Below are 12082 nucleotides of genomic sequence, written 5' to 3'. Positions count from 1 at the left end.
TATTTATTTTTGACATAGAGAGAGAGAGACAGAACACGAGTGGGGGAGGGGCAGAGAGAGAGAGAGAGAGAGAGACAGAATCCGAAGCAGGCTCCAGGCTCTGACCTGTCAGCACAGAGCCCAATGCGAGGCTGGAACTCATAAACCACTAAATCATGACCTGAGCTGCAGTCTGACGCTTCACCGACTAAGCCACCCAGGCGCGCCCCGGGTGCCTTTTTAAAATATTTTTCAGATCTATATTGGCCAATGGTGGTTCTTTCATGAATGGTCTGTTTCCACCTTTTCTATGTTGGTTTGTTTTTCCCTTTTAATTCATTGTGCCAGTTGCTATGGCAAGTAAATTCTTTCAATGCATTATCTCATCTAATGCTCCCAACATTTGCCCCACTTCATGGGTGAACACACTGAGCCTTTGGGAGCCTATAATGAGCCAACAGGTCTTCTGCTTCCTCGCTGATTCATTCCTTCTTTCACCGACCTTCCTTTGGAGGACAGCTCTTCATCTTCCAGACACTCTGTGAAGTGAGTTAATAGAGCCAAGTATTGGGGATAAAATTAGCAGAAAGATTCCGAAGAGCACCGGGGGTTGTCACAACTCTGTTGCATCCTACTTATAAATTTCCCTTATTCTTTGTTGTTTTTCCCTGTCTAGAGGTAATAGTGACCCAGGTATAATCAGTCAGTAAATAGTGATGCCATTTGCTGATACAAGGTTTAAAAAGAGTGGATGTATCTGTATATATATTTGCCAAGAGAGGTAGTATGTGCCTGACAGTAAAAGACTACCAGAAAAGGATCAAAGGGAGTAATTTGGAAATAATGCAGAACTCTGTAACAAATTACAGTCCATGAGATGACAGCAGTATCGGCAGAAATAGTTCAAAAGCATGTATGCAAGTAAAATTGGCTTTCATTTTTTCCATTTCACATTATCTGATATTCCACGACCAGTGTTTATGCAATTAACTAAGATCCTAATGTTAATTCATTATTTATAGCATTTTAGTCCAAACAGCTGAGCATTTCTTGGTCTTTGGTTAATTTAATCAAATTTTATGCAATTATACCTTAATTAAGAATACATATGCATAAAGTGGAAATCCTGATATTTAGATCAAATGAATTTACAAGATTAAGAGAAATGCAAACAGCTAAGTACAGACCTGGGTTGGAAGCATAATTTAAGATAATTTCACCCTACTCTCTTTTTCGAAGAAGGCAGCCAGCACCCAAGAGACAGTTCTCCACATCAGTGAGTGGTAACAGTGAGATTCAAACTGAGACCTGGTACAGCTGGGCCTTTCACTGGTCTTTACTCCTAACTTCACTCAAGTACACCCTGGTCTTCTAAGCTCTCATGGGGTTTTCCCAACGAAACCTATAAACCAGTCGTCAAAACAGCTAACGCAACTTTTAAAGTTTTGTTCCATGAGCTTTGCAATTCTGGCAGCTGGATAAAAGTCCCTGAGGGCTATACTCTTCTGTAAGCTTTAGCGGGAATTCAATTTCTTTCTTATTAGCTATTAATAGAAAAATATTCACTTGTAATTCCAAAGTCCTGCATTCTACCCCAACATAATAAACAAATATAATGAAAAAGGAAAAAAAATGCATTATGTCTTTGCAAGGCTCATTTCCGCAAGTAAGAAAGAACACTTCTTTCTTCTTTACTATTCTGTGTTTCCCATTACTCTTTTCAAACCAACAATTTTCAATTACACAAAAATTTTAAGTTCGCTTTCTCAACAATAAAATTTTAGTTCCTTACGACTCAATGCCTGGCAACCGTGTTCTTTTCACAGAATATAAAGACAATTTTGACATTAAACTGGTGGTTCTAAATAGCCATACAAAGCAAATTTTAAAAAGCAAGAGAGAGGTGCCTGGGTGGCTCTGTTGGTTCAACGTCTGACTCTTGGTTTTGGCTCAGGCCACGATCTCATGGTTCATGGGTTTGGGCCTGCTTTTGGATTCTCTCCCCCTCTCTCTCTCTGCCCTGCCCTACTCACAAACACACACTCTCGCTCAAAATAAATAAAATAAACATGAAAATAAATAAAAAGCAAGGGATATTCCAATGTGTTTATTAATTGTCTAGTTTCTAGAATTTTATCCTCCACAACTTGATCTGAATTGCAGGCACACCCCAGAGATATCGTGGGTTCGGTTCCAGACCACTGCAATAAAGTGAGTATCACAATAAAGCGAGTCAAATGAATTTTTTTGCTTCCCAGTGCATATAAGAGTTACCATTTATACTATGCTGCAGTCTAGTAAGTGTGCAATACCATTATGTCTAAAAAAAGTGCATACCTCAATTAAAAATTACTTCATTGCTACAAATGCTTACCATTATGTCCACTTTAGCCAGTCATGTTCACTGATCACAGATGACCATAACAAATATAACAATGAAGTAGTCAGAAATATTGTGAGAATTACCACAAAGTAAGCAAACGTTGTTGGGAAAATGGCGCCCAGGTAGGGTTGCCACAGACCTTTAATTTGTATATAAAAAAACAAAAACACAAACACAGGGTCTGTGACGCCCCATAAAGCAAAGCATCAGAAAGCAAGGCATGCCTGTATTTGCTAGCCTAGGCCAGCACCAGACAGGTGTTTCACCATCCCCATTCTCACGCACCAGCAATCCCCTCCACCATACGCGCTCTTCTACAAGACCAACTTGTGGGACCGACTGGTCTCTCCCACAGACGCACCTCCCCCACACTCAGACCTCCCCCCACACAGACACTCCCTCCGGAAGCAAACACTCATGCACATTTACCCTTTCCCTTCCCTCCAACACACAAATAAAAACCGACGCTGGGAATCATCATAAAGTGGCACATTATACCAAAGTTCAACCTGCATAGCCAAGCCCTCAAGCCATTAAAACCAACCCCCTTGAAAGCCATGTTAACTGTCAACTGTCTCACAAGGGACAGGCTCTTTCAAACCTCTCCTTGTAAATTCAGGCACGGTGGCCTCCTTGGAGATTCAGGCCTCCTCAGGCTGTCAGACTCAACTTGGAAGCCTTCCGCAGGGAAGGGCAGAACCCAGAGATCTGAGGAGCACACTCACTGCAAATCTGACTTGGCAGTTCTCCTCTCCCAGGTAACACAGGTCTCCTGAGACGTTGGTCTCCAGCCACAGGTGCTCTCCATTCACGGCATTCTCCTGGAAGGGAAAGACCCACCTGATTTCAGTTTTCTTTTCAGGTATGAAAGGGGGAGATCTCAAATTTAGATTCTGGAGGCAAGAAAGGAAGTGAACCTGCACAGTTTAAACACCTCTCATTTTACCCCTGAAAATACTGTTGGCATCGATCCTACCAAAGTTCTAGAAACAGAATAAGGTGTTTGGGAAAACTTTGTCTGAGCCATAACTAAAATGGACATTAGGTCTATAAATGCTTTATCCAGAGACGTGGTAATCTGTGAAACATCTATTAAACAAATGAGGAAAAATATCCCTCAGATTGTTCACTGTAAGGCCATATTTATCTAGGCCCAACACTGTAGATTCCATGACAATTGAGACTAAAATCCTATTAAAAGTTGCCTTTACTTAGCAAATTAGCTAAGAAGAAGGATAGTAGTATTAAAGCACTTTAAAGACTGAAGACATATTTACATTTATATCAGTAATGGGTAAATTGTATTCTAAGACAGAGGCTTCTTAAAACTTAATTCAAGTCACTATGTACTCAAAGCATAATAAATTCCTACTAATTCACACTTGTCCTGCTTCAGTAGGGCCTTCGCCCATAGAATTCTAGATTTCTCTAACTGAATGATTTCCCTGCTTCCAAAAATAGCCACGTACTTCTGATGGCAAACAGACATGCTGTGCCAGGCGACACCAGCGCAACAATCTGATGTTCAGGAACGCACAATGTTTCGTTGGGGTCGGGGGAGGAGTGGAATATTGCTTAAACAGGATGATGAATAGGATTCCATATTCCTTCTTCTGGCACACTACCTTGGACACATAATGGATTTATGTATTAATTGTGTATTTTGTTCATTGGCTTGAAAAAGACCCTGAGCTCGTAAGGAAAGCACTGTATTGGGTTAACCATAAAGAGATGACGTCTACTGATCTTACAGGAAAATTGCTCTTGTTTTTATGTGTTTCATCAGCGGGGCATGTAATCGGCTTCCGTGGGAGATGCTACAGACTGAATTGTGATTCCCCTCAAATTCATATGTTGAAGCCCTACTCCATGGTGTGATGGTATTTGAAGATGAGGCCTTTGGGAGGTAATTGGGTCACGGGGACAGAGCCCTCATGATTGGGATTAGAGTGCCCTTATAAGAAGAGACATGAGAGGGATCTTTCTCTCTCTTCACGCATACACTGGGGAAAGGTCATGTGGAACACAGCAAGAAGGCAGCCGTCTACAAGCCAGGAAGTGGGTTCTTATCAGGCACTAAATCTACCAGTGCCTTGATCTTGGACTTCCCAGCCTCCAGAACTGTGAGAAATAAATTCCTGTTGTTTTAGCCACCCAGGCTATGGTGTTTTGTTAAATGACTTTAATAAGGAACTTTATAGAAAAACCAAGCAATTTAGAACTCTATCTTATATGTGAGTCATCTTTATAGTAACCGACTCCAGAAATGTCCACACGACAGCCCTCTGAATCCCAAAGCTGGACGCGAAGTAGCAGAAATGTACACCAAGGAGAAAAAAAATAACAAAGTGTCATCTATTTCTTAAATGTATTTCTTCAGATTCCAATACAATACTTTTCCTTTCAGATCCTATAGGCTCAAATGATTTTCAGGTAAGAATAACCAATGGTTATAGGTGCTTCACAATCCAGGAAAGGTGACACCAACTCTCAGAACACTCAAGGAAAGTGAGGGGCAGGAAAAATTCACAAGTTATACAGATATTGAGGGATCACGAACAATGGACAAGGAAACTCTTGGGGCGGGGGGGGGGGGCGGTAGGGGTGCCCTGCATATCTCAGAGTGCCTCAAAACCATTCTAAAAAAGAAAGCAATGTTAATGAGAATTATCACCCTCCATGTCAAAGGGTGACTAATGATCTTTTCACCAAAACTTTTTCTTCTCTATTAGTCATTTTTTCCTGTAGAAAGTCATGTTCATCATTTTTTATGGAAGTCGATGGGAAAATGGGATTCCCCTCACAGTCAATCTTGTAGAAAAACAACAGAAGGAAGAAAAGAACAGCTATAGGTTTAGACCCTAAAAGTTTTCATATAGGAATGGATGAGGACAGTATATATACATTTATCTTATATATACATATATACATGAATACATACATACATATATATATATATATATTCATATATACACGCAAACTAAACATGTAATTATAGCATGAAATGTTAGGGAAACCAAAAATGCTAAAATCCTGACAAAAGTTTTAGAAAGTGACGAATAATATGTTACAGCAGGTCATATGGTCAAAAGTCATTGATAACAAACACCAAAAACTAGGCTGGCCAGAAATTAATTTCTGGTAGGTCAACAACAGCAGGCAGGAACAGTCAAGACCCAGGGACTCAGATTTGCAAGCACCCCACTAATTCACTGGGCTGGCAGGTAGGCTTCCTCTGGGCTAGGGGCTATTTGCCCCCTGAATACATACCCAGCAAGCGCTCAGAGCCTTGCTGATAAACCTTGACTCAGAGTCAGGCACAGCAGGGCTGCTAGGATTAGCTCACCTCACTCTGCAGTGGAGATGTGATTAGAAAGACTGTCCTTTGTAAGGGAAGAGGGAAAAAAAAAGACTAGAGGCTTCCTGCCACAGTGGTTCTGACCTGCTGGTTCTCAAGTTTAACTGCTCATTAAAATCACCTGGTGAGTTTTTAAGACTACCTGGGTACCACCCCCAGAGAGTCTATTTTAACTAACATGAAGTGAAACCTGGACATCATGAGTTTTCAACGTTCTGAAGTGACTCATGTGCATAGAGTCTGAGGCCCCGTAATCCAGTGGACCCTATCCTACCCCATCAACTTATCAAATAATAGATTCTAGAACGTGTCTATGACTGATCTATCAAACTTGATACTTTTCTACCCTTGTACAGTCACCAGAGAAAAAAGGTAAGAGAAGAAGGGAGATGAGGCATAAGGTAGTCCAGAGAGATTTTAAGCAAATAGACATGAAACTATGGATACATAGTGAGAAGGCTCAAGGTCAACAAGATAGATCCTGGGGATAAGGGGAAAGTCATCAACACATAAGCCTTTAAAGAAGCAACAGAATAAATTAAAATTTCATACACTTATCTAATAATCTCACTTTAGGAATGTACCCTAAGGAAATAATCCTAATGGCAAGGAAAAACTATTTACATTAAGAAGTTTATTTCTACCTTGCAATAATCAAAAATTGGAAATATGACAAATGCCCAGTGGAGAAGAATGTTTAGTAGAATAACACATGATATGGAATATTATAAAGTCATCAAGAAGTACAATTATGAAGATTGGCCACATGGAAAACTATATGATGTAAAGTCAAATAAAAATCAAATTCAAGACTACCTGTATATTATGATCACAACTCTATATACAAGTAAGAGCTGAAAAAAATTATAATCTATCCGTAGTTTGATTTCTGGACCCACACATTGCTTTTCGTTATTTCTACTTGTTCTTTTCCTTTACTGGCAAAGTTCAAAAAAGAGTTTTATTTGCTGCCTCTACTTCCTTTCTACTCATTACTTCTTGAACCCAATTCCATCAGGCTTTCTTTCTTCTCATTCCACTGTAACTACTTTTGTCAAGATCATCAGTGACCTCACATGGCTAAATCCAGTGGCTGATTCTCAGTCTTTATCTTAATCAACAGCTTTTGACACAGATGATCATTCCCTTCCTTTAGGGACACTTGCTTCCTGGAAACCCTATATATTCCTTTCGTGTTTTTGTTGTACCTCAATGGCCACTCCATCAGTCTTCATCCTTGGACCTTTCCCAAATTCCCAAACTCTAAATATTAAGAGTGTTCCACAGCTCGTTCTCAGATCTTTACTCTTCTCCCTACACCCAGTCCCAAGGTTATTGCATTTAGTTCTCATGGTTTTAGAGTCCATCAATTAATTGTTATCCCCCAAATTATTCATACACTACAAACCCCTTCTTTGAACTTCAGATCCATTAAAAAAAACCTGCCCTCTCAATATCTCTACTTAAAACCAATAAGCATCTCAAAATTTTAGTCTCAAACTCAGTTTGTGATATACTTCTTAAATCTGTTCTTACCCTAATCTTCTCCCTAACTTTTCAGCAAATGGTATTTCCATTCCTACAGCTGCAAATATTTGCTAAAAACATTGGAGTCATTCTAGATCTCTCTTTCTCATTCCTATCCATCAGCTAATGTTACTGACTCCAGTTTCAAAGGGGGTATGAAACTCAGTTACTTACCATTTCTACTTTACCACCTGATCCTCCATAATCTCTGGCTTCGAATGTCCCAATAGCCCATCATCAAAGGCCATTCACTGTATATGATGTTTATTATATCTGAATTGTTTATTCCTCTCCATTCTGATTCTGTGTGGTTCATTTCTATTCACTTTCTGGTCACCAGATCAAGTGTTACTTCCTCCAAGAAGCCATCAGTGACCCCAAAGTCTAAGTCAAGTTATTTTGTTAGTTTCTCTCATAAAACCACATTCCCTTTCCCTCTGTTGGCAACTATCCATTAATTGGCATAATTATTTGATTAATGTTTCCTCATTTACTAGATTCTAAGCTCTATGTGAACATTGTCCAGCACTTGACTAAGAGTCTGGAAAATAGATGACAAATAAATTTTAGGAATTGGAAAGATAAAGAATCAATGAATAAATGAATGAATGCACATTTTTGTTATATGCAATTCCAAAAGGTAGAAAGGGATAATTATATTTATCTGTCCATTAGTCTGGAATAATAAATTGTGATAAGTCAACATCGGTGCTTAATAGAAACATGACAGTCTTGTAAAATCACAAACAGAAGAGAAGCCTTTAAAAAAAGTCATATGAAACAATGATGAAGCATACCTTTTGCTACACTACATTTTTCCCGTGTCTCATCCTTTTCTTGCACATCTATCTTGTCTGATGCTTAATAAAGTACATAATAAAGAAGTAAACTTACCCAAAGGGAAGTCTGGACTTGGCCCTCAACTCTAGGAAGGTCATCTCTCTAAGTGCTTGGAATGTCCTACCTGATAAGAGTATCCGTTTACCTTGGGGCCTTGGGACATGCCAGATGGTCTAAGAGAACAATGACTTATGGTGGGGCGGAGAGCCGTATATCAGCTCAACCTCCAGAGAAGCTTGAGATTAAGGTCAACCATGTAGGAATCGGCCATGTCTACATGACCCCCTGGTAATACTCTGGACGCTAAGGTTCAGATCCGTTGGCAATATGCTATATGTATGGTCACTTATAGTTGCTAGGAGAGGTTAGCACTGTCCACAAATACACTTGAAAGCCCCACCTGTGAAACACTCCTGGGTGCTGCACCATGTACCTCTTCTGTACGTAGGGCCTCTCTAACTCTCCTTAACCTCAGTTTACTCACCATTAAAATTATAATAATAATTGTACTTCACTCACAAGATCATAGTGATATTTAAATGTGAAAACGCATAAATTTCAATGCCTTGCACACAATAAGAAGTTAACAGGTGTTCAATACAGTTTGTATTATTATTGTTGTGATTACTTTTATGAAACTGAATAAAGGAAACCTCATTTAAAATGGAATCAGGAGGCCTGATGGTCACACTCTACCACTTGCATTAACTGCAGACCCCCAAAAGGAAGAGACCTTGCATTCTCAACAGGAAGAAGCCTACATTACTACTCCAGCGGGAGGAAAGAATTTCTTCTTGCCAACAACAAGCTCAGCCAATATGAAAATACCACAACTCAGCTAACAAGAAGTCATTATCTCCCTGAACTCTCACTTTCCTCCAATGGACTTCCATTCAAAGCAGCCCCTCCCAACTTCCTCCTTTCCTCTATAAAGTAACGTTCCTTTCCTTTGATCTCCAGACTCACCTATGGTTAGCCATAGTTTACATGTCCCAAGTTGCAATTCTCCTGCCAGTCACAAATAAAGCCACTTTGCTGGTAAAATAACTGGCAGTTTCAAGGTGGACACTTTCCAGTTTTCCTTCCCTTCTAACCCACAGATGTTAGCATTATCCAAGTTTCTCTCCTTGGTCTTTGTAGCCAAGACTGCTAGCCATTCATCAAAATTATTATTTTCTTCTTCCTGGACATACAGCTAGACCATATAATCCAGCCTCCTGTGTACTTAGATGTGGTCATGTGACCAAAATCTAACCAATGGAACATAAGCATAAGTGGCATGTACTGTTTTCAGACTTGGCCAATTGAAACCTCCCACATGCACTCCTCCATTCTCTTTTCCCATACTGGATACTTGAGAAGTGAACCTTTGGGATGATTTCAGAAGCCATCTGGTGAAGATGTAAGAGCAACTATCTGGGGCATTGAATAACTGTGGAACAGGACCCACCTCCCACTCAACCTACCCGGAAGAGTCCTGGTCTGTTACGTGAGGGGGAAATATACTTCTATAGAGCAATTATAGGTCTATTTTATTTACTGCAGCCTAGTCTACCTCAACTAATACAGGCCTCATATTTTTGTCTGGATTTCCTTTCTTTATCTACCTGTACCCCCCGCCCCCCAGCTACTTATCATGTACTGAAGAACATGTCTAATCTGAGTCCTAGTTTCTTCTGCTCTGAACTCGTAATTCTGACATTCTCCCTGATATTTTACACTGCTGCAAAATTAATTCCTCTAGAACATAACTATGATTACGCCTCTCTCTCTTGCTCAGGAGGCTTAAATATGCCCTGTTATTTATAAAATGAAATCCGAATTTAATCTCACATACTAGACCTTCCATTGATGACCCCAATCTACCCTTAACCTTCCTTGTATTCATCTTTGTACACTTTCTTTATTTTTCTTTCTTCTCTAAATATAGCCGTACCTTCCTTCTTTTGTGCCATGTTTTTTGTTTAGTCCATTCTCTTCACCCAGGAGCCTCTTTCCTTCTCCTCTACACAACCACCTTGAAATACCATCTCAAACAATATACAACTCAGAGAATCCATCCGTGCCAGACAGAAAAAAATAAATAGCTCTCGACCATTTCTAAATGAACATAATATTTCTTCTGTATTTGTGAGTGCTGAGACAAATTTCATGATATACATACATACAGATTGATCTGTATATAAAGACAGATCTAGCTACCTAAGAGTAGAGATTCATCTAGGTAGATACAGAAATAGATTTATACATACATATATGATTCCTTGGTCTCAAGTTCTACTGAAGTCCTAGTAATGGTTATAGGTAAAAAGATAAGAATGTATGTATTGATATGGAGGAGTTTACAGACTATGAATAATACAGGTAGAGTATACTGACACTAGAAGAAAATAATCTACACAAAAGGAAAGCATTTGCTTATAAAAATATTTTGAAATAATAAGAAAGTTATAAATACATATCTCATGTAAATGTCCTTACAAATTCAGAAAGGAAAAGAAATCTGGACTATCTCTCCCTAAAAATCTCCAAGATAATAATAGGTAGACGTTGTCTAAGATGGTTTAGATCCGTGCTGCCCAATAAGCATATGGCTATTGAAAACTTGAAATGTGGTTAACACTAACTGAGATGTGCTGTCAGTGTAAAATTCACAGCAGATTTTACTCACTGTGAAAAAAAAGAATGCAAACCATCTCGCTGATAATTTTTGTACTGATTACATACTGAGATGGTAATATTTTTGATTTATTTGCTTAAACAAAATATGGTACTAACATTTTTGATTTTTAAAAAATTTAAAAACATTTCTTTAAATGTGGCTACTAGAAAATTTAGAATTACTTTATGGCTCACATATGTTTATTTTGGGCAGTGTTAGTTTAGATAAGCACTTACTTAGAGGCAGAAATTTAGAGTTGGATGTTTCTCAGTGTCCTGTGAGATTACAGGATTCTATGATATCCCCCAGGAGCCCGCGCGACTGAATTTAAAATTCTCACAATTTGAGGAAATAAAGGACTAGTGCAGGTGCATGAAATCATAGCATGAAGCTATATCTGTCCCACTACTAACAGGGCTGACCAGGGGCAAGACCTCCACTGATTTATAGGAAAAATTTATAGGTCATTAGCTCCTCATGACCTCTCAGCCATCTGACACCTTGATTAACCTGACTTAACAGTGTTTGAAATGGGGCTAGGAGTGGGAAAAACACTAAGGTGAGAGTCCCTCTCAGGGACAACACCCAAACCTGAAGGTACAAGAGCTAAAGCCTGACAGCACAGGACTGTTAGGACGTGCCACCTGAAATAAGACTGAAATGAGAACACACGCACGCACACATACTCACCTGGCTCCTCCTGGCTCTTCATTCAAGGTTTCTAAAGATAAGATGACCTAGTTTCATAACCCAGTTTAAACCAATCTCGCACAAAGACTCTGTTTCCCTAATCTTGTCCCCGAACCAAATGGTGAAGTGGTGTATAACTATGTTATGTTTCTACCTGCCTAGGAGAAAGCACTTCTTTTCTTAGCATCATCAACTAGAGGAAAGAAAATGTGGTCTGGATTTAGAACCTGGCTTTGTTTGTGTTGAAGCTATTTTCCATAGCCCTCAGAACTGGAGGAAATTTTCAAAAGAGGGAGGAAAAAAAAAAATGAACTGAAATTAAAATCGATGTGAAAACCAACATGCCCTTTAAGAAAGATTTGGGTGGCTTTTCCACCATTGCTTTGAAAGTTGTTTTAGGCAGTGTAATGGGCAAAAGCAAATTATACAACAGCAGAGACAGAGTAAGGCCTATCTCCTATGCTCCCTGCTATAACACTGAAAACAAGGAAGAAATCTCTTAAATCCAAATTAAGTCTCCATTGTGGAAAAGGCATGTGACATCTAAGAGAAGACACACATTATCTATGCAACAGACATACTTCTAAAGGGGCTAACTCACTCTAAACCGGAAACTTGGATTCCAGCCATGGAGATGAGAATT

At 39.3% G+C, this 12082-nt stretch overlaps 1 protein-coding gene across 9 annotated transcripts in view; it reads right to left on the bottom strand.

The window, feature by feature from the left end:
- The window catches only part of DGKI (diacylglycerol kinase iota), a 441930-nt gene that overhangs the window by 274264 nt on the left and 155584 nt on the right, over positions 1–12082 (bottom strand). For 5 of the 9 annotated variants that reach the window (XM_040471859.1, XM_040471858.1, XM_040471862.1 and 2 more), the window contains exon 1: positions 3088–3177. The gene's annotated coding sequence lies outside the window, so the exon portion shown is untranslated. Of the gene's footprint in view, positions 1–3087; positions 3184–3831; positions 3949–12082 lie in introns of those variants that run through there. The other 4 variants (XM_040471856.1, XM_040471863.1, XM_040471861.1 and 1 more) reach the window with 2 other exon arrangements.

Source organism: Herpailurus yagouaroundi, unplaced genomic scaffold (genome assembly GCF_014898765.1).
Source record: "Herpailurus yagouaroundi ecotype Mexico unplaced genomic scaffold, PumYag 100, whole genome shotgun sequence".
Lineage (NCBI taxonomy): Eukaryota > Metazoa > Chordata > Mammalia > Carnivora > Felidae > Herpailurus > Herpailurus yagouaroundi.
Note: the sequence above shows the minus strand (reverse complement) of the source record. Positions and strands in the feature narration are given on the sequence as shown.